Source organism: Aotus nancymaae, unplaced genomic scaffold (assembly GCF_030222135.1).
Source record: "Aotus nancymaae isolate 86718 unplaced genomic scaffold, 86718_ANA_hifiasm-v0.15.2.pri h1tg000089l, whole genome shotgun sequence".
Taxonomy (NCBI): domain Eukaryota; kingdom Metazoa; phylum Chordata; class Mammalia; order Primates; family Aotidae; genus Aotus; species Aotus nancymaae.
The window spans coordinates 8,909,980-8,934,078 of NW_026988504.1; the positions used below are offsets into that span (position 1 = coordinate 8,909,980).

Genomic DNA, 24,099 nt, shown 5'->3' on the forward strand with positions numbered 1-24,099 from the left:
CCAGAACCAAATAAACTTTTGTTTACAATTTACATAGTCTGTGGTGTTCTGTTATAGTAGCAGAAAACAGACTAAAACAGACTCCAAAGGCATTTCAGAGATATTTGAGGCTACTCCTCCCATGACAGGCTGAGAGCTCTAGCAGGGCAGAATGATTTTGAGGGATGGGCCTGGGGTATCCTCCATGGGCTTGCTGCCCAGAGACACCTTGGGCTTCTGTTCCCCACATTCTGGTGCAGAGCTCCTCAGCCACCCCAGTCATGGCTCAAGTAGGCCCAGATGTGGCTTGACCCACCACTCCAGAAACTACAAGCTGTGAGTCTTGGCAACATTCACATGCACAGAATACAAGAGCTATCGGGGCGTGACTTTCTCTATCTAGATTTTAAAAGATGTTGTGGGCGGTCTAGGGCTCCAGCCACAGACTTGTCACCAGGGGCAGAGCCACCACGAAAGCCCCTACTAGGGCAATGCCAAGTGGAAATGTGAAGTCAGAACTACGACAGAGAATCCCCACTAGGGCAATGCCTATTGGAGCCATGAGAGTGGGGCCATTCCCAAGACCCAAGGACTGTAGAGCAACCAGCTTGCAGCATCAGACTAAGAAAGCTGCTCGCATGAGATGCCAACCCATGAGAACTGCTGGGTGAATTGAGCCCAGTAAAACCATGGTTGTGGGGCTGCCGAGGCCTTGGGGGCCCAGTCTTCATCCTAGTGTTTCCAGAAGGCAGAACATGGAGTCAAGAAAGGTTACTTAGAATACTTAAGACTTGATGTTGTTTTCTCCATTGGCTTTTGGACTTACTTGGAGCCTATTGCTCCACTCACCTTGCCTATTTCTCCCTTTTGGAATGAGAATCTATCCCGTGCCTGCACCACCACTGTATTTTGGAAGTAGATAACTTGTATTGATTTCACAGCTCACAGCTGGAGGAAATTTGCTTTAGGATGAATCATGCCTTCCATCTCACCCATATCTAATTTAGGTGAGACTTTGATCTGGATGTTTGAGTTGATGCTAGAATGAATTATGACTTTGGAGACTATTTGAATAGAGTGAATGTATTTTGCAGGAATGGAACGTTAAAATTTGAACACATCCCCCAAAATTCATGCATTTGAAACACAGTCCCCAATACAACGGTGTTGGGAGGTAGGACTTTTAAGAGGTGACTAGGTCATGAGGGCACTTCCCTTGTGAATGGGTTAATGGTATCATTGTCAGAGCAGGGTCCTGATAAAAAGGGTAAGTTAGGTCCCTTTCTCTCTTGCTCTTATTCGCACATAATCTCTTGCACTTCCCCTTCTGCCATGGGATGACATGGCAAGAGGCCCTCGTCTGATGATAGCACTATGCTCTTGGACTTCCCAACCTCCAGAACCATATGCCAAGTAAATTTCTATTGTTTATACATTGCCCAGTCTGTGGTATTCTGTTATAGCAACACAAAACAGACTAAGGCAAGGTATAACATATTTCTGATATCACAGCTTCAAGTTGATACCATACCTGAGGGGAAGAGAAATAGTTGACCAACAAAAATGTGTTCCACATCTACAGTGTATCACTGTTTCTGGGAGATAGCTGCTCAGTCATGGACTATATTTTCCATCCCTCTTGCATCTAAGTAGGACCATATGACTAGTTCTCACCAATGGAATTTGAATGGAAATGATCAAGGTGGTTGAGCATTGGGTGGGAGATTCTCAATGTTTTCTTCCTTTTCTCATCTTTCAGCTGAATATAGAGAATTCCTAACAGAGGACTTCCAGGATATCCTAGGGACAGCAGAGCCTCAAGATCCAGGAAAGATCCAGGATCCCTGAGTCACCACTTGGAGGAGAGTCTGTTAGAAGAACTGATTGATCAGCAACATCTACATTCAACTTGATGTGAGTGAGAAATAAACCACTGAGCAGTTTTATTAAACCATCAAGATTTTTGGGTCAGTTGCTAGCATTAATTATCCTAATTACTACACTCAGTAGGCTCGGTTGGTATTCAGTGTTGCTTTTACTCCCCCTGTCTGTGTCAAATTACCCCAGAGAACAATTGGACCTCTCATCTTAACCATTATCAAACCAGATTGTCTTAGTGGTTTTAGCTTGTGCTGGACTCTGTAAGAGGGAGGTACCATGTCTGGGTCTGGAACAGACTGCTCCATGGTTGATCATTTTTATTGTATTCATTAATTCTTTTGTCCATTCATTCATTTACTCCTTTATTAGTTCAGTCTAGTGTGCTGATTGAGCACTAGAGGTAATATAATTCTCTGTTGGATTTTTTGCCTAGTTCTGTGGGTCAGTGGGCCACACTCCCCCACACAGGTGTGGCTGTGGCACCTCTTAACACACCTTTTCCAGTTTCCAACTGGACACCATGCAGGGGGTAGTGCAGTAAAACATCGGAAACCACACCAGTTATTTTAACAGAGAGAATTTAATAGAAGGACTTGGAGTGTGGCAGAACTGCCGAAGTTCTGTGAGACTTACAGAGCAATCGGAGAGGTGGAAACTGCAAGAAGCAGCCACCATCCCTACGGCCGAGGGAACAAGGGAAGAGGCTGGGATTATTAGAATTTAGAAGCTTGGTGGAGAGGCCACTAGGAGCTGAAACTCAGAGCTCTTCAGGAAGGGGGCAGGTGCCAGCTGCTGCTGGGATCTCTGAGAGGGCACAGTCAGGCACCTTCTGAAGTGTGGGAAAACCACACTGCAAACTAGGAGCAACTACTGACAATGGAACCAGCTCCACTGCCAGATTGAAGACCCGTCGCCAGGGCAACCCTGAGCGGGACAGGAAGCAAAGGGGAAGGAATAAGTCCTTCTCCCTCTTCCTGCCTTTCTGTTTCCCAAGTGCCTCCTCCTGGCAGGAGCTAACTGGGCGCATCAGGAAACGCACAACCATGGTTTGCAGAGTCTGACTGGGAGGGTTGGGAGGTAAGAGTCAACAGTTTAAGAACCGGCACAGAAAGTTCTTAGCTTGGATCTCCTGATAGGTTTGCTGTGAGGCCCATTCTTGGAGTCTAAGATCCTAGGAACCAGCTCTTGTCCACAGCCTCCCAGTCAGTCTCAGGGCTGACTTCTTGGTCACACACTGATACCCGAACCCTGGTTTCCAGGTCCTAGAGAGACTCATGTAGACAGACACCAGGCTTCCCATGTGTGGTCTGTACTATAGACCTGGCAGGAGGAATTGTGCATCATCAGCTATTCAAGGTCAGCTGCAGATTGATGCTGAGGAACAGGGGCAAGATCAGCCCTGTGGGTCCTCCCTCTAAGAGGAGCAGCTGGACTGCAGCTCCTCCTGGGTCTTGTTAGGGAGGCAGCCATTGCCTCTCAGTGTTCTGGCAAAGAGGACTGCAATCCTTTCATTTATTGCCATGTGACCTTGAGCGAGTGAATTGCTCTCTCCAAGTCTTGATTTCTTCCTCTGAAAAATTCCCTCGGAGGGCTGTCATGCAGATTAGGGCTAATGTATATAAAATGCAGTGCCTGGAACATGGTGGATACTCCATAAGTGGCAGGAATTGTTATTATTTATAAGAGTGGGGATGACAGAAGCCAGCCTTTGCCCTTGAGGCCTGTGGGATGGCATCAATTCTCCATGGTTGGTGGAGGGGTCCCAGGGGAGCAGAAGCATGGGCAGAGAGAGGGCCCCTCAGTGCAGGACAGCCCTGAGCCCACCCTGAGGCATAAGCCTTGCCCCAGAAGCCCTGGAGGGGCCAGACCCACAGGGAGAAGGCTGCCCCACCCTGACAGGGCACTTGGAGGCCCAGGGCAAAGGAAACTGCCCTGCCCAGTGGGCGCCTGCCTTCCAGTCTGTGAGGGCCACAGGACAGCCCCTGCAGTGGTCCAAGGGAGGTGTGTGAAGATGCCCGAGCTGCATGCACGATTTCCAGAGCCTGCTGCTGTGGAAGTTTGGATCCAAGCGAGTGGGTGTAAAGAATGTCAAGCGAGATTCGATTACAATTTTTATTTTGGAAAAACCTTCATCAAAATATGTATATCTAATTAGGACAATTACAGCACAGGAACAGAAAACTGATTAAAAATCAGACACTCCATAAATTACAAGTGTTTTCCTCCAGCTGGGGCACATCTCCGGCTGCTGAGCTGCAAGGCCAATCAATGGAGCTGGGGTTCTGGGGGCGGGAATGGGAGGTGGTGACACCCAGGACAAGACATGGAGGGGGCTGCTGAGTGCAGGCTGCAGGGGACAGGGAGGCAGCCTAATCTGACTGCCAGAAAAAGCGGTGGTGCCCTCTCCGAGCAGGGGCCTCTGTCAGTGGGGTCTGGGGAGATGTGGACATGCCTATACGGGACGAAGGTGTGTGCATGTGTGTGTGTGTGCACTTTGCTGTTCCTGAGTGGCAGATCATGTATGTGCACACGTGTCTGTCAGCGTATGAACATCTGTGCAAACATCTGTGGCACTGCAAGAGGATGCAAACGCCTAAGCTTAAGCAAAATGCACAGCAGCATCTGGAGCTGGTGCCAGAGGCAGGCTGTGTGCAGAGGGACAGTGGGCAGCATGCCTGTCATATGTGCCCTGGGTGCTACATGCGTGCTGGCCTGGGTGTGATGTGTGTGCAGGGAATGGGGCATAGTATGTCACAGGCAGGCGGAGCCGCCCTTCGAAGACATCACAAGATGATGTATGTCTAATTAGGACAATTACATGCCGTGTCCATGAATACAGCTGCCCTTTATCAAGTGGTTTCTGTGTACCAGGCATTGTGCTCAGTCCTTGACTTAAACCTGCTCGGCAACACTAAAAGGTGGATGTGGTAGGCAGAATTATACTCCCTGCCCCCAAAAGATAGCCACATCCTAATCCCTGGAGCCCTACGTGGCAAAGGGGACTTTGGGCCAGGCGCCGTGGCTCACGCCTGTAATCCCAGCACTTTGGGAGGCTGAGGTGGGCGGATCACAAGCTCAAGAGATCGAGACTGTCCTGGCCAACATGGTGAAACCTTTTCTCTACTAAAAACACAAAAATTAGCTTGGTATGGTGATGTGCGCCTGTAGTCCCAGCTAGTCGGGAGGCTGAGGCAGGAGAATTGCTTGAACCTGGAAGGTGGAGGTTGCTGTAAGCCAAGATCGCACCACTGCACTCCAGCCTGGTGACAGAGCGAGACCCCAACTCAAAAAAAAAAAAAAAAGACTTTGAAGATGTGATTAAGGATTTGGGGCTGGGGAGTTTATTATTATTATAACTTGGGTGTGCCCAGTATGATCATGAGGGCCTTTAAGGTGGAAGAAGGGGTTCAGAGAATGATGGGATGACGGGATGGTCAGAGAGATGCTATGCTGCTGGCGGGCAGAGCTCCAGGGGTAAGGGACCGTGAGCCAAGGAATGTGAGCAGCCTCTGGAAGCTGGAAAAAGCAAGGGAAAGGATTCCCCCAAAGCCTCCAGGAGGAACGCAGCCCTGCTGATGCCTTGCTTGTAGCCCCATGAGACCCATGGCGGACTTCTAACCTATGGAATTGTGAGATCATAAATTTGTGTTGCTTCAAGCCATTAAATTTGAACAATGTGTTACAGCAGCAATGAAAAGCTAATATAGTAGGCAATGCTATCCTGCTACTTTATAGGTGAAGAAATTGGAGCTCAGAGACAGACGTAATTTCCTGAGCTCACCCAGTCACTAAGTGACAGAGCCACACTCAGAGGCAGCCTCACCCCCAGATCTAAGCGTGCCTCTTCAGCCTGTCCACTGCACTGCACCGTCTCTCGCAGAGCAAATTGCAAGGGGCAGACTTCTAATCTCCAGGCAAAGTTAGAGATGTCCTTCCTTGGTTGCCAGCTCAGGAAGATGGAATCAAGGGGCCTGTTTTGGGAAGAGAACATTGAAACGCCTGGACACGTTCCGTTTAAAGCCTTCATTGAAAGCGGCTTGTGTATTTTCCCTCTAAGGAGGGGAAGGGGGCTTATGTCTGAGCCCGGATCTGGCTTTGACACGCAGTGTTCTTGGCGTCCACAGCCAATCTCCTCAGAGCACAGCTCTGGGCCTCAGCCCCCTCCACTCCCTTTCTTCCTGCTCAACCCAAATCCCCCTTAAGTCTACACTCTTCCGGACAGAGCTTGTGCGGCTTCCGAAGCCTTTGGAAGCTCAGGGGATTACTGTGGGCTCAGAACCTCCCTGCCCTGGACAGAAGGGCAGGGGTGGGATGGGCTTAGAGGCCTCCTGTTCGCCCTGCACCAGCCTCGTCTGTGACAGTGAGCTGGCCATGCTGTGCTGAGAGACCCAGAGGCCCTGTCTGAGATAATATGGCACTGGGAGGAGGGGATGCTGGAAGAGAGCAAGGGGTTAGGAGACAGGTGAGCTGGGCCCCAGCCTTGGCCAACGCAGCCACTGATCCCCTTGGGGCTTTCTAGACTCACTCCCCCTGCTGGGCCTGTTTCTTTGTTTGTAAACTGAAGTACCTAGAGAACATTGCTGAGACTCCCTCTAGCTAAGACCCTCTGACTCTGAGAGTGAAGATTCTCCTCCTGCCTGCACACTGTGGTCCAGCATCCTGGGGCCCATGGGTGTTCCTGCCCTCCCTTTTCTATAGGGAGAAGCAGGTGTCAGAGGAGAGGAGCAGGGGGCCCTGAAGTGAGTGTCAGGTTTGTGTTTTGGCCTCTGGGACTGGGATGGGGGTGGTGACAGCTGCTTGGCAGGAGGTTGTCGTAAACTCAATGCTAGGGCTGCCCAGATACAAATCCCACATTGGGCATCATTCCTCACCCCAGGAGGATGCTTTCTTCCAGGTCTGCTGTCTTGGTGACTTCCTATAGCCGCAGGGCATGGAGGGTGTTGTGTAGTAGGAAGGATGCTTGCCTGGAGCCACTGTCACTTGATGCAGGTGAGGTCTTTAGAGAGCTTTGTCCGTGTCATCTGTGAGTGCACTGGAAGGGAAGTCCTGGCTCTTCTCATTCTCTTTCTCCAGTGTAGGGGGGAAGGGATGTTAATAAAGAAATAAAAGTGAACATGACGCACCCAAGGTCACACACTGGAATAATGACAGGCTGGAATCAGATTTCTAAGCTCTTGACCTTCTAGCCTTAAACATCTTTTGGAAAACATATGACCTGATCTTCCAGTTTGGGAGGCAAACATATTACAGCTCTTATTTTTTTCCAGTTGTTTGCTAGTATACTGGTAACATCCAGGATGACCTTCCCACGGCCTCTCTAACACTGGATTTTTCTAAGAATCTCAGAGACTTACTCTACACTAAGGGGTACAGCCCTATTCCATCAGAGACTTGACAACTACAGTCTCATTGGTCCATCGCTGCCATTACTTCCCACTACCACTTGATGTTGCTGTTGGAGACTGGGCCTGTGCAGCTCAGTGAATGACACTGACAAATTAATGGTGGGTGCTTCATGGTCTCAATCCTAGCTCAGGCTACAGCAGTGCCATCCAAACGCATAGAGGTGACAGCCCCCTACAGTTCAGATTTTCATGCTTGGCGAATAACTCCCAATGTGCAACCAAGTGATAGGATGATTTGATCTGGGGAGCTTCCAATATCAGCCTTACCTTCTAGTAAAATCTACTCTTCTGCACAAATCTTTAAACCATATCATTGAGCTGGGTCAACAGCCTAGGCTCCTCCTTTCACCTCGTAGTTTTATAAAGCAAAGAGTTCTCACTGTTTATTGTTTTTCTCAGTCATTAAGCTTTGTGTATGTCCAAGCTAGTCTACCTTGCTTTATCCACATACATCTCTTTAACTTTGAATCTCAGGAACAGCAGTTGAAGTTTGTTTTCTTGTCTCTCAAGGCATGCGCTTATGTGTTCATTTGTCCATTGATTTAATTTATTGGGACTTTTTTGTTGCAAGTAACAGAAACACAACTTGAATTAGGGAATTCATTGGCCTATGTCTCTGAAACGTCCAAGAGTTGTACTGACTTTATGCACGAGTGCTTCCAAGGGTCCAAACAATGTCATCAGGACTTTCTGTCTCTCTCCTCCTTGAACTTCAACTTGGATTCATTCTCATGACAGGGTCCTGCACAGCACAGGTAGGATAACCACTGGCCCTGCAGGCTCTCATTCTCCCAGCACTAGCAACTGCAATGCAACATATTATTATTACAAATATGCATATTTTATTCAGACTAAATAAAATGACTTTCTAAAAGACAGTTACAAATGGCCCTTCATACCATCTCATACCCTATACACAAAAAATTTCAATAGAAGCTAAGCTATTTTAGTTTTTCTTGTATCTAAATGCCCCCCAATATATAATTTCATAGAAATATCTCTTAGTTTGCAAAGTGCAATTCCCAGCCCCTCTACCTCACACACAGAAATATTTTAATACTAAATTATGAGATTGTATTTCTTCCTTCTCTTTCTTTCTCTCCTTTATTCCTTCTTTCTTTCTTTAAATCTGTGAACATGCCAAAGTCTCATTTTTCCAACAGAGTCAATAGATTTGCCCCAGGACAGACTACTTGGCTGGCTTGAACTCCATGCCTATCTCTGATCCAATCACTCTGACCTGGGGAATGTGGCACCAGGACAGTTCAATCACATGATCACATGTATGATGTCACATGATCACTCTGTAACCAGGAGGGACCACTCAGGCCATTGTGTCTGAAGCTCAGGTAGTGCATGAAGGGGTCTCCCAAAAGAGCTCAAAGAAGGGCTAGCAATTTAAGCAGACAAAAGTACTTTCCTAAATGCCCACCATGTGCCAGGTACGGTGTTAAGGTGCAGCAGCACCCAAGACGGTCCTGCTAGCCATCCTGGGTGACCTTTGGACCATCTACTCCAAGTGACCTCTGAATCCTGGGGCTCTCAGGGCACGTCAGAGCTTATACCCTTTACCTGCAACAGGTGGTGGCCTCCTTGCCATACACCTGCAGCTTTCAAGGGGTTCCCTCTTGGAAAAGGCTGGCTGTGGTGCTGTGAAGTCTCCTCTACTGGATGTGGAAGGGGCTGAGATTATTCTAACTGCCCCCCTTCAATGAGCATCTCATTTATTTCCTGCTTTTTTTTTTTTTTTTTGAGACGGAGTTTCGCTCTTGTTACCCAGGCTGGAGTGCAATGGCGCGATCTCGGCTCACCGCAACCTCCGCCTCCGGGTTCAAGCAATTCTCCTGCCTCAGCCTCCTGAGTAGCTGGGATTACAGGCACGCGCCACCATGCCCAGCTAATTTTTTTGTATTTTTAGTAGAGACGGGGTTTCACCATGTTGACCAGGATGGTCTCGATCTCTTGACCTCGTGATCCACCCACCTCGGCCTCCCAAAGTGCTGGGATAACAGGCGTGAGCCACCGCACCCGGCCCTATTTCCAGCTTTAATAGATGTTCTGTTGCATCTTGACATGGTTTGGTCTGAGAGCCTTCCCAAGGAACTTTAACTGTGGGACATTTTGGTATGTTGTGCCTGCATGTGCCTATATGTGTGCCTAGTGGGGGTGGGCGTCAGGGATTTGGACACTCAGTCTTTACAGCAAGGGAGTGGTAGGGGGAGGGGCAGCCATCTGGGCTGCTGCCACACTTCCTCTGTGTCTGTGGCTTCCTGATTATTATTCTGGGCCCAGATAGAAGCAGCTGCGTGGTCGGGGGAAAACTGACAGGCAGTGGCAGGTAACACCGGATGCTGGGGTTGGAAGCCGACCAGATCCCAGCCGGGGGAGGATGGGCCTGGAGGAGAGAGAGCCAACTCTCAACACCCCCAGCCCCTAGCTCCCTTTTTATCCAACCCAGCTGCGCTGTCTCTGCTGACTCTGGTGCACAGGACGGTCGTGTGGTGCCTCTCCTCCTGGATCTTCTTCCCCACCCTCCTCTTGCCAAGTCCCAGGCAAGGCCTGGGGGAGGGATGGGGACAACACTTGGGTTGGAAGTTCTTGTGCTGGTCAGTTGCCTGCTGGTTCTGGGCCCATTTTCCATGCTCCTCCTGCTCTGCTTTGCACCTCGGGGGGCTGACCGTGGCAGCTGGTTCCTGACTGGTTTGGGCTATTTAGTCCTGGCAGGAATGGAAGCAAGCAGGAGAGAGAAGCTGGAGTATTTTTCCTCCGCCTTTCCAGCATTGCTGGATTTAATCATTGCTCTTGCTTTCTTTAGATAGATCCACCAGCTTCCATGATGGACCCGTCTTTGGGGTCCAGTGATGCCTCCTCCTCCTTTTGTCCCTCCAGCCTGGGGTGGTAGCAGCTCCCCACTGTTGCTGATTCCCACATTGCCTCCCTATCCCCTTCTCAGTTCTTCCTTCACCTGTGCAATCAAACCCCTGCATAAATCTCCCCCTTTTATACACTCAGAGTGGTTCCTGTTTTCTGCACGGACCCTGATGCTGCAGCCATCTGATCGGGCCTCAGGCAAACTTGAACTCAGACCTGCCTCTGCCACTAATGAGCCGTGGAGCCTTGGACTAGTGGCTTTGCCTCTCTGGACTCTGCTTTTCTTAATCTTGAAGTGGAGAAGGGAGTAGAGAGAGCAGCCCCTTCTGAGCACTGTATCCTCTGCCTGGGGCGCTCAGGGCTTTTCCAGTGTTCTTCTGCTGAGGCTCCTGGGCCCCCTCCAGCGGTCTCCACCTCACTTGGAAGAGAGTGAGAGACATGCCCGTGGGGCGTGGCTTTGAGTCCTAATCTCCCTTCTCCATGTATCTGGGGCTCAGACCCAGGCCCTGGGTAACACTTCTAGCCCCCAGGTAAGGTGGGAGGAAGACTAGATGCCTCTGAGGGAAAGCAAGGGTGCCAAGGTGGGGGCAGGGCTCCTCAGCAGCAGCACTTTTGATATTTTGGGCTGGATCATTCTTTGCTCTTGGGGAGGCCGGGCTGTCCCGTACATTGTACGATATTTAGCAGCATCCATGGCCTCTACCCACTTGATGCCAGTGCAATCCTTCCCGGTGACAATCATCTTCAAATGTTGCCAAACATCTCCTGGGGGCAAAGTTCCCCCTGGTTCAAGGGTTTCAACCCCCAAACTAGGGCTGGGGAGGTAGAGTTGGGCTATACTGGGCAGTCGGAACCAGGGAAAATTTACAGAAGAATCTCTCCCTCTCCTGCCGCCAGCTGCCTCCCAAAATCATTTGGAGGCGGGTAAGGGGAGAGGAGGGGAGTGTGGGTGAGGAGTTTGAGGGCTGGGAGGGAGCCAGAAGGTGCCAGTTGTTTTGGGGTTCTGTGCTCAGGCCCCAGGCCCACGTGAGGGGCAAGAAGGCGGTGAGATCTGGTAGAAACCCCTCAGGCCCCCTCCCCTAGGAAGCCTGCCTCTCACCCTGATCGGGCCCAGATGGTTGTCATTGTGGGGAGGGTAAACAGTCTGGGCTGGGAGCTGGGAGGGAGAGAGGGCAAGATCAGAGCAGAGCTGAGGCCTTGTTTTGGATTTGAAATGCCCAAGCTGTTAATTTGAGAATAATCAATGCTAATTTGCACATATCTGGTTGCTATAGCAGGTTATCTATTTCCCGTCAAGATGTCCCAGAGGCTCCTGCAGTTCTTCCTGTGGCTGCCCTCCCCGTCTCCCCCTCCCCACCCTTAGGTGCTGTGGGGCCAGCTCGAGCAGGGGAACAGCAGGTCAGCACCCTCCCCACAACCTCTGAGTCCACCCCAGCTGCGCGGTGGGCTGAAGAACTCCAGAGCGCAGGAGCCAGGAGCAGAGGAGCGAGGAGGGTAGCGGGGCGGCCAACCGAGCCTAGGAGGAGGAGAATTAAGCAAAAGTGCAAATTACCCAAACCCGTGATTAACATTTCTTCCAAATCTGCATGAATATTAAAGCGCAACCCACCCTGGTCCCCACACAATGAATTCTGCATGAATCTTAAGATAAATCGTTTGGATAACTTAGCGGCAGCTGTACTCCCCTGCTGCCAGCTGCCTCCCAAAATCATTTCGAGGCGGGTAAGGGGAGAGGAAGAGAGTGTGAGTGAGGGGTGGGAGGGCCAGGAGGGAGACAAGTGGTGCCTTTTGGACCCCTCTGCTCAGGCAGCGGGGCCAAGCGGGGCATCGAGCCGAGGGTGACCGGTGAGTTTCGCCAAGCCTTGGCCCCGCCCAGTTGCTGGGGCGAGAATGGCACATGGAGGAGCCACCATGGAATCTCTCCCTTGCTGAGGACTCCTTTCTCGGGTTTCTGGGCTGCTTGCTCTGTGCTTCTCCTCTCCTAAGAAGCAAACCAGCCCAGCTAGCCCTCAGCTCATGCCCCACCATTTCGGAGGTCAGGGTTTTCAACTGGGGGGGTCTCTCCCTGCCAGGAGATGGTTGGCAACGTCTGGAAATGATCGTGACTGGGAAGGGGTGTTCCTGGCATCAAGTGGGTAGAGGCCACAGATGCTGCTAAATATCCTACAATATACAGGACAGCCCCAGGCACCCCAACAACAATGATCCAGCCCGAAATACCAAAAGTGCTGAGGTGGAGAAGCCCTGCCCTCGGGGTGCCCACCCCACCTTGGCATTCTCGCTTCTCCTCGGAAGCATCTAGTCTTCCTCCCAACTTGCCCAGGGGCTAGAAGTGAGTTACCCAGGGCTCGGGTGGGGGCTGGGATCAGGGTTTTGAGCTTCAGAGCATGGTAACATCATTGTCATGAGCGTCATTGTGCCAGGCAGGGTCCTGGCAGGAAACAGATGGCATCCTTGAAGGGTTCCAGCAAAGGCAGTTTAATGAAAAGGCCATTTATAGAGTTGTGAGAAAAGTTAAGGAAAATCAGCTTCCCTGGTGTAGGATCCAGGGGCCATCAAGAGTGGGGAGCCTTTGCCACCTTTACATCCAAAGGGACAAGGAAAATAAATGGAGCTATCAGAGCCTGGGGCCATGGAGAAGGGGCCACCCCACAGGAACCACGACCCTGGTAGAAACAGCTGCTCTCAGAACAGCAGGAGGGAGGGAGGGAGAGGGTAGAATCAGTACCCCCATCGCTCCCTCCTCCCGCCCTCCGTCTCCTGCCAGGGCCTCCAATCAGCCAAACCCAATTAGAAGGCAGGAGACAAAAGGGCCCAGTTGACAGGAGAAGTCACCCTTCCAAGGCACAGAGAAGAGAGGAGAAGACAGTGTGGCTTTGGCAGGGCGATGGGGGCAGGAGATGATGGGGGAGTGAAATGGACGGTAGCCAGCACAGTCATCCCCATCAGCACCAAGGGAAGCTGCCTACAGGGCAGCCCCAGGAACTGCTCCTAGGAGCTCAATACGTGGCACAGTAGTCAAGGAAAACCCATGGAACAACCCGTGACCAGGAACATGAGTGGGTCAGCACAAACGCCTTATAGAAAATTCTAGAGCCTTCCAGTGCTAGAGATAGAGTTAAAATGTTAAGATTCCCTGGGGAGCCAACCTCAGAGAGAGCTTCAGTAAGCCAATGGCGTGCTGGGGTTCAATGGACAGAAAGGCCCAAGTTTAAGCCCACATTTGCAGGAGCACACCCCTTGTGAAAGGCAATTGCACTTTAATAGAGAGTCTAAAGAAGTGGAAGTCAATCCCAGCCCTTCAGAAGAATGGACACAGACTGGTGGGATTGCTTCTCTGGGAAGGACTTGCTGATGATTGGAAGTAGGGGTGAGAAAAACAGGGGTCAAGAGCGAGCACCTGAGCTTCTGTCCTGAACAGTTGGGTGACCGTGGTGGTGCTTCCCGATATGGGAAAGATTGGGACCCAGGTTCTGTTGGACTCCAAAGCCCAGCTCAGGGTAGACAGTTACTTTCTATGCTTGCAGGGCTTCAGTCAATGTCCCGGGGCTGTGGCCAGCTCCTCTCCCCTTTCCAAAGATGCACTCTGTATAACTTCTCCTCTCTGGCTACAGGCGGGATGGCAGCATTTGTGGAAATTGCTGGGGGACGTGAGGAAGGGGGTTTGGCCCAGAAAATGTGAATGGCAAGTGAACCAGAGGGACTGCCTCCTGTTCTCTGCTTTGAAGCAGCAGCTTAACAAGAACAGACAAACAGGAGCGCTTCTCAGCTCAGCAGGATGATGGGGGGCGCAAATTAAAATCCCATTATAAAAACACCGCGGAGGCTGCTGGCAGCCTGGCTGATGATCATTTACACTAATGTACACACACAAAAGCCTTCCTCACTGTGACTCAGGCCACAGAGGCAGCCATGGGAAGGATTCTGAAGTCCGCCTGGCTTCCTCACCTCCAAGCTTGTGTCCTTGGGCAAGTTGTATAACCTCTCTTAGTCTCAACTTCTTAGCCTCAATTGTGCTGGAAGGTGTCCATTTACTTTCCAGACCACCCTCTCTCCTCCACCTGCCCTGACTGGGAGGCCAGCCTCTGAGGACCTTAGCTCTGGCTTGCACAGATGTGGCACTAGCAGAGCTCAGAGGGTAAGATGAGAGAGGTGAGGACATTTGGTCCAGTCTCCTTCCAGGCCAGGCAGTGGCTTGGCAGTGGCTGTCAAGGCCTTCTCCTATAATCCCCTCTGTCTCCAAGCTCTTCCTTTACCCATTCAGTCCTAGGGGCATACTGGCTTTCCTCTCTGGTTGGGCCCTGGGTGTGACCCCCTATTCCTTGGATCCCCTTAGCCTGTTTCACCAACATCAATGGTTCTTTCTTTAAGACTCTGTATTACTCTATTTTCATGCTGCTGATAAAGATGTACCAGAGACTGGGTAATTTATAAAGGAAAGAGGTTTAATGGACTTACAGTTGCACATGGCTGGGGAGGCCTCACAATCATGGCGGAAGGTGAAAGGCACATCTTACATGGCGGCAGACAAGGGAGAATGAGAGCCATGTGAAAGTGGAAACCTCTTATAAAACCACTAGATCTCATGAGACTTATTCACTACCAGGAGAACAGTATGGGGGAAACTGCCCCATGAAACAACTATCTCCCACTGGGTCCCTCTCACAACATGTGGGAATTATGGGAGCTACAATTCAAGATGAGATTTGGGTGGGGACATGAACAAACCATATCAGACTCCCATCACGTCTTTAAGTAGGCCAACTGCTTCCTCCCAAGACCTCAATGGCACACCTATTGCGATGGCACACCTATTACATAGAACTGAAGCCATCATGGAATGCAACAAGTCATGGAAAAGCGCAGAGTGCAGGGCCAGGCTCATAGGAAACATCAGAAGGCCAGGGACCAGGTTGCACAGTGATTGGCAGCCTAAACTGCCTGGGATTTGTCCAGCTCTTGCTTAGCCAAGCTGTGACACTGTGGGCGCCTCGCTTGTTCTTCCTGTGTCTTGTCTACAGTTCTTCCTCCATGAAATAAATGATGATGATGATGGCTGGTGATGATGGTGACAGCACATGCATGCTAAGGTTGCTGTGAGTTCAAATAGGTAAATTTGTGTAAAGTTTTTAAATGGCACATCACAAACTATCAGAAACATTAGCTGTTACTTTTTACTGTAGTAAGTTGTCACAAAATCTGTTTTCTTCTAGGCTACACAAAAGGCTTACTCAGCAGCCAATTTCTGTATCCTTGAATAACGTGATTATGGCACAGTTTCTATGGTTAGAAGGACTCTGAGGCCATCTTTGTCTTAGGTGAGGGCCAGGCTTCCCAACTCCTAGGTTAGGATACCCCTCCCTGAGAGCTTCAGGAAATACTTTTGAATCCAACTGTGGATATTTCTGGTCTCCAGTAAAACTATAGCTTGCTGAAGGGTTTGTTTATTCACAAACGTGTATCAAGGGCCTACTGTAGGCCAGGCACTGTGCCGAGCCTTGGGAGTGATGTGTTAAACTCACAAGGACCCTCCATTTGCACTCGGTTTTAAAATTAGGATCAGTAATAGCCCTTGAGCCACAGTGAACCAGATTTAGAACAAACATAGGAGAGAAGGCAAGTGTCAACAGCTCTGAGGCTCTTGGCTGCTGGAAGAGTTTGGAGAAACATTATATAACCAGCTCTATTCTAAGGATGCCATGCCCATGTCCTTTTGTTGTACTTTAGAGGAGAGGGCTTGGCATGACCTAGGGCAGCGGTCTCCCTTTTCTGCAGAGTCCATGGATTTTGACTAACACCACCACTATCATCACTAACACCACTATCAACACTACCATGCCTACCACCACCACCACAATCATATCCACCACCACCATCATCATTACCACCACTTCCAGCCCTGTTAATACCACCAGCATCATCCTTATCACGCTGATGCCACTACCACTACCACCATCACCATGAGCACATCCACCACCACCATCACTATTACCTTCACCATCACCGCTAACACCACTGCCACTATCACCACCACCACCATCACCACCACCATGACTACTATCACCATCATCACCACCACCTGTTATTACCACAACTACCATCATCACCACCACCAGTACTACCATCACCACTACCTCTATCACTACTGTCACCACCATCACTACCACGATGACCAAAATCATTACCACCACCATCATTACTGCCACCAACACCATCACTACCATCACCACTATCATCACCACTACCACCATTACCATCACAACCGTCATGACCAAAATCATTACCATCATCATAACTACCATGTCCACCACTGCCACCACCACTATTACCACCACCACTACCACCACTGCTACTACACCACCATCACCACCATAGCCATCACCACTACCATCACCACCACCACCATCACTATGATCACCACCATCACCATTATCACCATCATTACTCTCACTACTACTTCCACCACCACTCACTACCATTCACCATCATCATGACCACCTCCACCATCACCATCACCGTCATGACAACAATACCAACAAATACTTTTCATCCTCAGTTTCACACCCTCTGTATTTTACCTGTGCTCCACAGCAGACATGTCGTGATCATGGACTTTGGGGCAGAAGAATGTACTCCATTGTGGACTTTGGGGTTAGGAGAACCCACTCCATGGTAGCTGTGTGACCTCAGGAACATTGTTGAAACTCTCTAAATCTAAGTTACTGTTTCTATAAATGGGAATAAAAATACCAGCTTCATAAGACTGTTGTGAGAATTAAAGAGATCATGTCAATAAATCCCTTGGTCTAATGTCTGTCACATAATAACTGCTCATTTGATGTCTCTCTATTACCCTATCCATCTCTCCATCCATCTGTCCATCCATTCATCCATTTATCGATCCATCTATACATCCATCCATCCACCCATTGATCCATCAATCCATCTATCAGTCTATCTATCTATCTATACATCATCTTCATGATTATAGCATTTTTGCTTGGTTTTGGTTGCCTGTAGGTATGTAATAAAGCAACTCAAATGTAGCAGTATGAAGCAACTGTTGATATGGTTTGGATTTCTGTCCCCACCCAAATCTCATGTTAAATTGTAATCCCCAGTGTTGAAGGAGGGTCCTGGTGGGAGGTGACTGGATCATGGGGGCACACTTGCCCCTTGCTGTTCTTGTGACAGTGCGTGAGTTCTCAAGAGATCTGGTTGTTTGAACATGTGTAGCACCTCCCCCTTCTCTCTCTTCCTCCTGCTCCTTCCTCTTCATCTTCCACCATGATGTTAAGTTTTCTGAGGCCTCCCCAGTCATGCTTCCTGCACAGCCTGCAGAACCATGAGCCAATTAAACCTCTTTTCTTTATAAATTACCCAGTCTCAGGTAGTGCTTTGTGGCAGGACAAGAACAGACTAATACAACTCTCGTTAATTATTACTATTTCTCATGATTTTTGAGATTAACTGGTCTTAACCAGTCAGTTCTCACTTGGTTTCTTTCATGTGGTTTTATTCAGATGGTGGCTGGAGTCATCTGAAAGGCTTCCTCACTCTCATGTCTAGTAGTTAATGCTGGCAATTGGCTGGGACCTTGGCTGGAGCTGTCTGGCACGTCACCTACACATGGCTTCTCTATGTGGCCTGGGCTTCCTCACAACATGGTAGCCAGGTTCCAAGAGTAAGCATCTCAAGAGACAGGCAATTGGAAACTGTCACCTGTTACCACCTAGCCTTGGAAGTTACATAGCATTATTCCTGTATACATTGCTGAGGGAGTCACTAAGATCTGCTTAGTTCCAGGGAAGACGTGGACTTTACATTTTGATAGAGGAAGTGGCAAAGTCACATTGTGAGAAGACCATGTAGGATGAGTGATATTGTCATAGCCATTTTTGGAACACAGTTTTTACACTTTAATAGTTTCATTAAGCATTAAGCCTTGATATCTTCTTATTCTCAGGTATTCACCCTCTCAGCCATCTAAGCAGTATTTTCTGGATCAGATACTATACTTTCCTTGCCCTTTAGGAAATCTGGTGCACTAGAAAGAGCAGTGTTCTGGAAGCCCAGATTTCTACTTCCTTGACCCAATTCTACTCTTTGTAGTGATTTTGAGTGAATTTGGAGCTAGCCACTGCTTCTTTCACTTCCATGCCTTCAGGGTCCTGTAGCTTCAGAGGGAGGAAGATGACATATCACATCTGATTTTTCCACTCTGGTTATCTCATCACTTCTCCTCCATTCCAAAGAAGAAAGTCAAATTATTTAATAGGCTTTGGTGTTGGAATGTCTACAGCCAAGACCTTTCAACATCAGCTCATCTGGGCTAAGTGTCAGTTCCCAATAAGCTCATCCCTTACCCACCATCCTACCAGCCCAGGATCTCTCAAGAGTATCTTTTCTTCTGTCTTTACTTTATCTAAGACTGCATAAAAATTACCCTAAAATGCAGTAGTTTAAAGCAACACACATACAATATCCTCTCACAGTCTAAGGGTCAAGAATCCTGGTGATCTTTGCCGGGTCCTCTGGCTCAGGGTGTCTTTCCAGGCTGTAATCAAGCTGTCAGCTAGGGATTCAGTCTAATCTGAAGTCTTGGCTGGGGAAGGATTCACTTTCATGCTCACTCATGTGGTTGCTGGCAAGCCCCAGTCCCTAGAAGGCTGTTGGCCACAGGCTGCCCTTAGTTCTTTGCCACATGGGCTTCTCCATAGAAAAGATTACAACATAGCAGCTTGATTCACTAGTGAAAGTAAGTGAGCAAGCGAGAGAGTGAGGAAGCCAGAAGCCACAGTGTGTTACAGCCTAATCTTGGAAGTGACATCCCATCACTTTTGCCATATTCTGATAATTTGAAATAAGCCATTAGGTCCATTCCATGCTCAAGGCAAGAGGATTTCACAAGAGCCTGAATACCAGGAGATGGGAGATCATTCAGAGCCATTCTAGAAGCTGCCTGCTGTACTCATCATAACCCTGGGATTTGGGGAAGACAAATATGAAATTCTCACTGTTTTGTTAATGGTAAAAGTGGTTAGGGGTTGTATATGAATTTTCACAGCAACGTTATTCAGAATAGCCAAAGAAGAAGTAGATAGAACCCATATGTCTATCAACTGATGAATGGACAAATATGATATGGTATATCCGTATTATTCAATAATCAAAAAGGATGAAATACTGATACATACTACTACATGGATGAACCTTGAGAACATTGTGCTAAGTGAAAGAAGCCGATCAGAAAGGACCATGTATTGTGTGGTTCCATCCATATGAGATGTCCAGAATAGGCACATCTATGTAGATTAGTGGTTGCCAGGGGCTGGGGAAGATGGGGGCAACAGGACAATGTAGTGGGTAGAATTGTGTTCCCCCAAGAGACATGTCTATATTCTAACCTGTAGAACATGTGAATGTGGACTTATTTTTTTTAAAGGGTCATAGCAGATATGATTAAGTTAAAGGTCTCAAGATGAGTCATGCTAGATTTACGGGGACCCAAGGGCACATGTCCTTATAAGAAAAAGGCTGAGAGAGATTTGGCCCTCAGAGGCAAAGGGGAGAAGGCCATGCAGAGACAGAAGCACAGGTTGGATTGATGCAGCTCCAAGCCCAGGAGCGCCTGGAGCCACCAGGACCTGGAAGAGGCAATAGAGGACTCTCCCCTGGAGCCTTTGGAGGGAGCGTGGTCCTGCCCACATCCTGCCTCCACAACAGATAGAACCAATTCCTGTTATCTCAAGGTACCGGGTTTATGATGAATTTGTTACAGCTGCCCCAGGAAACTAGTACAGGGGTGATGGCGAAGGGTGTGAGGTTATCTATTTGGGGTAATGAAAATGTTCAAAAATTGATCCTGGTGATGTGTGCACAACTTTGTAAATATACTAAAAGCCATTGGATTATACATTTTATTTATTTTTATTTATTTATTTTTAAAATGGATTCTTATGCTGTCACCCAGGCTGGAGTGCAGTGGTGCAATCTCTGCTCACTGCAACCTTCGGCTCCTGGGTTTAAGAGATTCTCCTGCTTCAGCCTCCCGAATAGCTAGGATTACAGGTGCCCACCACTACACCCGGCTAATTTTTGTATATTTTTAGTAGCGACAGGGTTTCACCATGTTGGCCAACTGGTCTCAAACTCCTGACCTCAAGTGACCTGCCCACCTCGGCCTCCCAAAGTGCTGGGATTACCACCATGCCCAGCCTGAATTGCACACTTTAAATGGTGAACTGTATGGTATGTGAATTATATAAGACTGGCTAAAGAAAAAGGCTAGGGGATTTGCCCCTCTTCCGGGCAGGTAGGGAAAGAGGCAGGACCAGAAGGTGGGATGGGAAGGCAGGTTGCTCCACGCTGCCGAGCCGCTTCCTGTGGACAGCAGCACTACACCCCAAATAGAATGAACTTATCTTTAGGGTCCCCCCTAAATCAAAGATGGCTTCATCTTGAGATCTTTAACTTGATTAATGCTCCCCAGGGCCGTCCCCGCACAGGCAGAGGTGATGCGTGCAGGTAATAGGGAGCCCTGGTCACGCGCCCTCTCCTGCCCCTTTGTCTCATGCGTGTGATCATTCCCTCCCGCTGCTGTTTAACTTTGTCTTTCCCCACCTCTCAGTTTTCACGCCTCACTGCCTCCCCATCACCCCTTCGTGAGCTGTCTTCATCGCTGTACCTGCTTCCATCGCCCCCTCCAAATAGCAAACCTCCAGGGGCAGAATCCATTTCCAATCCCTCAGATGTCAGGGGAATTGAAAGCATGGCAAATATTTCCGAGATCTAAATTACACCGACCCCGGAAGGCTGAACTTGCAGTATAATCCAGGTTATGAATTGTAAATCAGACGCCATGCAAAATACTTGCAAAAATTCAATAAAGCTTTCTTTGCTCCCAGCACAGCAAAGCTGGGCCTAGGGAGGCAGGAGGAGGCATGCTGGAACTTGGAGGAAAGGAGACCTGTGATTGGGGAGGAGGGGATAAGGAGGAGGTGGGCAGGGGGTGGGGGCTCCGACCCTGCTTGGCCAAGACTTCTCAGGGGGAGGAGCTGCCCATTTTCCTGTAGGAGGAGTCAAGAGGTCTCCATGGCCATTGGAGATCATGCCCTACAAGACTTAGTCCAGCCTTGCAAATAAGAATGATACAATTACCAGCCCATCCAAGTGAGGGAGGCCTTGGAAGGAAAGGTGGCCTTCTAGACTACTCACGTGGCACAAACGGTCAGGCTGCCTGTACATGCATGCATGTCGTCAGGGGTGGGAGGGGTCCTGATATTAAGATTGTTTTTATCCCTGTTTTAGTAAGAGAGAAGTCAGAGAACTCACTTCGGACCCACTGATGGTAGGCACCCCTAGGTGAGGAGAAAGCAATGCACACTGGAATCTCTCAAGAGTTTTACTTGGAAGGGAGGCTGAAGAGCAAATGGCCCCACTTTATGGCTGCAAGGGGGTTGCATGGAGGCTTTTATGTTTCAAAACCTGGCAATCTCTAGAGAAAGAAATGGAGTGAGACAGAAGGCAAGTGTTAACTTCCAGCCCCGGAGGTACACTGAGGCATGGCAGCTCTACCCTGTCTGAATTGGAAGCGGGGGTGCTGGGAGGGGGGTCACATTTTATGTGGTTACATCTCTGGGGCACCAAGAAGGAAAATACTTACAAAAGCATTCAGCCTACTTATCTCAGGGGTCCTCCCTTCTGCCTTGGTCTTCTGGCCATTAGAGAGTTTGAAAACATCCCCCTCACCCAAAGATAGATGGGACATCAGAAGTTGGCAAAGACTAATTTTCCCTGCTCAAACTTGGCCTCATGGGCATCCCACCACATCTGCACAGATGACCCCTGTGGGCAGCCATTGGCTCATCTCACCCACTGAGGCCCACCTGTCAGATGCTGTGCCGGCTGCCAGGGAGACAGGGATAGGAGATGAGGCCCTTCCCTTGAGCAGGTAGGGTCATGACAGGTTGAGTCTTCTGAGCATCTTGTCTCCCAGATGCTCAGAAGACCCAAGTTCCAGGCACATACTGTACCAGCCTTGGGAGAAAGGCCAGGTGCTGCCCTTGGTCATCGCAGGTCTGTGGGGCTGATGTAAAGAGGCCTGGAGAAGACTTGAGCTGCTTGTGTTGGTGGGAGTGGGGGCTGCCAACCCTGGGCTTGAGCAGCCCTGAATGTTTCCAGCCTATTAATAGTCATGATGAGGAGGACGTGGAAAGTCTCCCCTTTAGGTGCTCAGGGCTCTGCCAGGCAATTAAAATGCAGCCCTGCTCATGCCTCTAATGAGGACTCCATTAATATCGGGGGCAGCCTTAGCTCTGGGCTGTGTCCTGCAGGAACAGCCTCATCAGTGTAGCCTGGTCAGGAAGAGCTTAGTGCATCTTTTTGTTCTATAGAAGGATCTCTCTCTTTCTCTCTCCATCTTTGCCTTCTCCCACACGCTGCCTACCCTTGAAGAACATGGAGAAAGTGCAGTGCAATGATATGGGCTTGAGCCTCCTCTACAAAGCCAGGGCACATGTAGCTTGGCTCTCTAGCACCCACAGACCTTGGGCAAGCATGGTGGGAAGACTCTGAGATGGTCCCCCTCCCTGAGTCCCACCTCCTGATGCTCATGCCCTTGTATTAGTCCCCTCCCCTAGAGTGTGGGCTGGACTTAGTGACTTGCTTCCAGTTAATAGAAGACAGTAAAGGTGGGGGATGCTCTTCCATGATAGGCTGCATCAGATGACAACCTGTCTTGTTAGATTCTAGTGCCTTCTCGGCTTGCCACTTTCATGAAGGAAGCTGCCATGTTGGAGAGGCTCAGGTGGCAATAAACTGAGAGTGGGCTCCAGCCACCAGCCAGTTAGGATCTAAGACACTCAGTCCCTTAAGGAACTGAATCACAACAACCACATGAGAGTGGATGTGGATCTTTCCCCAGCTGAACCTTCAGATGAGACCCCAGCCCCTCAACTGCAGCCTATGAGAGACCCTGAGACAGAAGACAGGTGAGCCATGCCCAGATTCCTGGCCCACAGAAAGTGTGAGATAAGTGTGTTTTAAGCCACAGTTTAAGTTTTGGGATAACTTGTTCCCTAGCAATAGATAACTCATATAGCAAGTTATTTAACCTTTCACTTTGCTGTTTCTCATCTTAAAACAGTTCTAATCCCACTACCTTTCAGGACTGCAGAAAAGATTAACTGAGCAGATGCACGGAAGGTGTCTTGTGCAGTGTTGGGCGCCCAGGAAGCAAGAAATAGCAGCTTCATTATTAATTTACATCATCCTAAATAGTAATGGCTGTTTCGGGCCACTGCATTTAGAACCCCTGTGCTGGCTTGCCCTTAATACACACGCATTTATGCAGCTCACTCCCTTATGTCCAGTCCTGCCCTGGCTGCATTCGGAATAACAATGAGATCCTACATAGTGCCCCAGTAATAATGTCTGCTTACATTTATAGAGAGCTTTATAGTTTATGAAGCTCACTTATATTGCGTTGACTCAAAGGCAGAGTGGGGACTATTTATTTGGGGTATGTCTCTGGGGAAAACAGAACCCCATTTTCCTACTTTTGGGTGCCCTAGCCTGGTTCCTGAACTGCCTGGATCTTCAGCATTCACTGAAGGTTACAGGTGGAAGGTCCTTAAAATTTTTTTTTAGATGAGGTAAAATTCTCATAACATAAAAGTAGCCATTTTAAAGTGTCCAGTTCAGCAGCATTTAGTACACTCATCACCTCTATGTAGTTCTAAAATATTTTAAAGCACCCTAAGGGAACCTTGGACTCATGAGGCAGTCACCCCCTGCTCTCCTTTTTCCTGGCCCCTGACAATCACGAATCTGTTTTTCTGTCTCTGTGGATTTGCCTACCCTGGATATTTCATATAAATGGAATCGTAAAATATTTTTGTGTCTGGCTTCTTTCACACGGCTTGTTTTTGAGGTTCATCCATGTCGTAGCCTGCATCAGTGC

General features: G+C 49.0%; 1 long non-coding RNA gene across 1 annotated transcript in view; it reads left to right on the forward strand.

Moving 5' to 3' along the window:
• The window catches only part of LOC135271667 (uncharacterized), a 44,808-nt gene that overhangs the window by 14,888 nt on the left and 5,821 nt on the right, over positions 1–24,099 (forward strand). Inside the window, exon 3 of the long non-coding RNA XR_010339814.1 lies at positions 1,739–1,893. This is a non-coding gene — a long non-coding RNA (uncharacterized LOC135271667). The remainder of the gene's footprint in view (positions 1–1,738; positions 1,894–24,099) is intronic.